Source organism: Chrysochloris asiatica, unplaced genomic scaffold, assembly GCF_000296735.1.
Source record: "Chrysochloris asiatica unplaced genomic scaffold, ChrAsi1.0 scaffold00002, whole genome shotgun sequence".
NCBI classification, from domain to species: Eukaryota; Metazoa; Chordata; class Mammalia; order Afrosoricida; family Chrysochloridae; genus Chrysochloris; species Chrysochloris asiatica.
In genome coordinates this window covers 13,967,899-13,972,983 of record NW_006408520.1, presented here as the reverse complement: position 1 = coordinate 13,972,983, position 5,085 = coordinate 13,967,899, and positions in this window count along the sequence as shown.

The window sequence follows — 5,085 nt, the reverse complement described above, 5'->3', positions numbered from 1 at the left end:
AGATTTGTTCTTTATTCAGACAGTTTATGGTATATTCAATATTATTCTATTCCAATGCATCAATTCTGCTCCAGTTTTCCTAATTCACTGTCCAGCTTTCACATGCTTATGAGGTCCTTGGAAACAGTTTGGCCAGGCACACCTTAGTCCTCAAACTGACATCTTTGTTCTTTAACACTTTAAAATGCTCTTTTGCAGCAGAGTTGTCCATAGCAACATTTTGTTTGATTTATTGACTTGCTTCTGTGGACATTGATTGTGGGTTTAAGTAAAATTAAATCAGAGAAAATCATCGTTATCTCCGTTTATCAAGACGTTGTTTATTGGTCCAGCTGTTAGGATTTTGCTTTTATTTACATTGAGCTGTAAACCATACTGAACACTCTATACTTTGATCTTCATTAGTAAGTGTTTCAAACCCTCTTTAATTTCAGTAAACATGATTGTGCCTTCCTCTAATCCTGATGCTTAATTCCTCTTCATATAGTCCAGCTTTTTAAATTATTTGTTCAACAGATTGAGTAAATATGATAAAAGAATATAACCCTGACATACATCTTTCTTGATTTCAAAACATGAGTAGTCACCATTTATGTTACTGACAAAGGGTATTCGCAATGAATAAGTCAAAACATTATATCACGCCTCCAGCATCATATTTCACCAAGGACATATTTTCAAAATCCTGATCCTTTCTCTTCATTTTTAACTTCCACATTCCAATCACGAGTAATTATCCGTGCTTCTTGACTTCATGTTTCATCAATTTCAGACTGAAGAAGTTGGTGAAATATTCAATTTCTTCATCATTGGCTTTGGTGGCTGGTAAATAATTTTAAGTAATAGTGGTATTAACTGGTCTTACCTGTTGTTGTCATTGTTAGGTGCTGCCAAGTCTATTTCAACTCACAGTGACACTATACAACAGAATGAAACACTGCCCAGTCCTGCACTATCCTCACAATTGTTGCTAAGTTTGAGACCACTGTTGCTTCCACTTTGTCAATCCATTTTATTGGGGATTTTCCTATTTTTCACTGACCCACCACTGTTCCAAACATGATGATGTCCTTCTAAAGGGTCTGTGACCTCCTGATAACATAGCTGAAGTATAAGAGAAGAAAGTTCACTATCCATGCTTCTGAAGAGGATTCTGACTTTATTTCCACCAAGACAGATTTATTTATTCTTCTGCTAATCCATGATATTTTTAACATTATTTGCCAACATCATAATTGCAATACATTGATTCTTCTACTGTCTTCTGTATTAATTGTCCAAATTTCACAGGCATATGAGGCTCTTGAAAATAGGATGGGTCAGGTGCACCTTAGTCCTCAAACTTATATCTTTGCTCTCGAACACTTTACAGAAGTACTGTACAGCAAAATTTGCCTAATGCAATATGTCTTTTGATTTCTTGGTTGCTGCTTCCATAAGTATTTATTGTGATTCCAAGAAAATATAAGTCTTTGACAGCTTCAATCTTTTTTCCTGTTATCATGATGTTACTTACTGGTTCAGTTGTGAGGATTTTCCTTTGAGGTGCAATACACACTGAAAGCTATAGTCTTTGATCTGAATCAGTAATTATTCCAAGTTCTCTTTGCTTTCAGCAAGTAAGATTGTCTCATCTGCACATGAACATGGCGTCACCCTTCCTCCAATCCTGACGCCATGTTCTTTTTCATGTAATTCAGCTTCTGGGACTTTTTCCTTAGCATAAAGATTAAATAAATATGGTGAAAAGAGATAACCCCAACACACACCTTTCCTGATTTTAAACCATTCATTAGCTCCTTGTTCTGTTGGAAAGACTTCCTCTTGATCTATGCAGTTTCCTAATGTGCACCGTTAAGTATTCTGTAACTCTCATTCTTCACAATGTTATCCATAGTTCGCTATCATTGAATAGTCAAATTTAATTGCAAAGCCCATAAAGCACAAGTAGATATCTTTCTGGCATTCTGTGTTTTCAGTCAAGATTCACCTGATGTCAGCAATGCCATTCCTCTTTCCATGTCCACTTGAATCTGGCTTGAATTTCTGGCAGCTCCATGTCAACGTATTGCTGAAATCATTTTAAATTCTCTTCAAAATTTTACTTATATGTGATACTGATGATATTGCTGTATGATTTATGCTCTCCTTTGAGTCGCCTTTCTTTGGAATGAGCACAAATATGGATCTCTTCCATTCAATTGGTCACATGACTTTCTTTCTAATATCTTGACATCAATGACTGAGCTCTTCCAGTACTGCATCAGTTTGTTGAAGCATTTCAATTAGTATTTCATCAATTCTTGCATCCTTGTTTTTCACCAATGCCTTCAATGTTGCTTGTATTTCTTCCTTCAATGCCAAAAGTTCTTGATTATATGGTACATCTTGATAAGACTGAACACTGACTGGTTCTTTTTAGGTACAATGACTCCTCCCATCTTCTTTTGATGTTTCCAATGTCATTCAATAATTTGCCCATAGAATCCTTCAATATTGCAAGCCAAGGCTGGGTTTTTTCTTTAGGTCTTTTTAGCTTGAGATCTGCTAAGCATGTTCTTTCCTTTTGGTTTTCTTGCCCATAGAATTCTTCAGTATTGTAAGCCAGTGCTGGTATTTTTTCTTTGTTCATTAACTTGAGAAATGCTAAGCATGTTCTTTCCTTTCTTGAGCTGCCCTTTGAAATTTTCTATTCAACTCTTTTATTTCATCATTTCTTCAAATCACTTGAGCATCTCTACTCTCAAGAGCAAGTTTCAGAGTCTCTTCGGACATCCAATGTGGTCTTATCTTCTTTTTGCTAACTTTTTAATGACCTTTTACATTCTTCATGTACGATGTACTTGATGTCATCCACAAATCTGATTTTCTGTCAATGGTGTCTAATGCATCAAATCTGTTCTTGAGATGGTCTCTAAATTCAGGTGGGATATGTTCAAGATCATATTTCAACTCTCATGCACTTGCTTTGACTTTCTTCAGCTTTAGCCTTAACTTGTATATGAGTAGTTGATAGTATGTTTCACAGTTGGCCCCTGGCTTTCTTTTGACTGATGACATTGAGGTTCTCCACTGTCTCTTCCCACATAAGTAGTCAATGTGATTCCTTTGTGTTCCATTTGTTGTTGCAAAGGCATCTGCAAGTTTATCATGCACTCTCCAGCATCATTTTCGTCACCAAGGCTGTATTTTCCAACTACTGATCTTTCCTGTTTGTTTCCAACTTTTGCATTCTGCTCACTAGCAATTATCAATGTGTCTTGATTTCATGTTGGATCAAATTCAGAATGAAGAAGTTGGTAGAATTCAGCAATTTCATAACCTCTGAATTTTGTGGTTGGTGTGTAAGTTTGAAATATAGTGGTATTAAATGGTGTTCCTTATTGTTGCTGTTAAGTGCTGTCTAGTTGGTGCTGACTCATAGTGACCTTGTAAAGAATGTCTAAGGAGTCACTGGTGGGTTTGAACCATCTATCTTCCAGTTAATTGTCCAGTGCTTATCCTGCAATGCCATACCAAGACTCCAATATTCCTTGTAACTATCCGGATACTATCCTATCACAGACAGCATTTTTCTTCAAGATAGATCTTGAAATGTTCTTTTAGATGACTAATGCACCCCATTTCCTATTCAATTTGTCATTCCTGTTGTATTACGTCATATGAGTCCAATTTAAAATGACCAATACTTATTCATTTCTGCTCAATGATGCCAAGGATGTAGCTCTATATGCATTCCATTTTAATTTTGACGACTTTTAATTTCTTAGATTCATACTTCATGCATTTCATGTTCAGAAATTTAATGGATGTTTGCAGTTTTTTTCTGATTTTGAATTGTACCCCATCAGCACATGAAAGCTTTGCTCCACTAAAGCTTTGCTCCACTCACATTAAAGTCAACTCTACTTTGAGAAGGCAGCTCCTCCCCGTTTGTATTTTGAGCATCTTCCAAACTGAGCAGCCCTTTTACTAGTACTATATTAGATTGCACTATATTTTATTGCTACTCTTAAGATTTTCCTGGCCAACCACTAAGAAGTGGTGCATTTCTTTTTCTTCTTCTTAGTCTAGAAGCCTTGCTGAAACCTGTCCACCATGTGTGATCCTACTGGTATTTCAAAAACCAGTGACATGGCGTCTAACATCACAGCACCATCCATGCCACCACGGTGTGACAAACTCACAATTAGAGTGTCTTCCTTATAGGCAGGTTTATTATTATCCTTTCACAAACAGCATTATACTTCAAGACAAATCTTTAAAAGTTATTTCAAATAGTGAATGTGATACTCCTCCTCTTAAATTTGCCCATCTCAACATAGTAAATCGTAAGATTGTCTAATTCAAAATAGCCAATACCAGTCCATTTCAGCTCACTAATGCCTAGGATATGGATCTTTATGAATCCCCTTTTGCTTTTGATGACTTCCAATTTTCCTAGATTCATACTTTGTACTTTCCAACTTCAACTTTTAGTGAGTATTTCCAGCTATCTCTTCTTATTTTGACTGTTGGCCCATCAGAAAATGATGATCTGAAAATTTTGATCTATCCATTTATTAAGGTTGAATCTACATTGAGGAGGCAGCTCTTCCTCAGTCACATTTTGAGTGCTTTCCAAACTGAGGAGCATATATTTAGATAATATATCACACAGTGTCCTACTACTATTCATAAGGTTTCAGTGACTAATTTTCCAGAAATTGGTCCCTTCTTCTTTTTAACTAGTCAGTCTTAGTCTGGAAGCCCCACTGAAATATATCCACAATAAGGACCTTGTTGGTATTTGAAATTTCAGTGCATAGTGTCCAGCATTACAGCAACATGAAAGCCCCATCTGAGAATTGAATGATGGTCCATAAAGAGTACAGCCTTGGAAACACTGAGTCATATCTACTCCATCCTATAGTGTTGCTGTGAGTCAGAATCACCTCAACGGCACACAACAATATGAAGTGCCAAACTCCAATTTGCTCTTATCAAAGAACGCTAATATAGAATGAGAACAAGCAAACCTTATCGTATAGAGTTCTGGTGTGGTGCTGTGAGTTAATGCGCCAGACTGCAAAGCCATTTGAACTG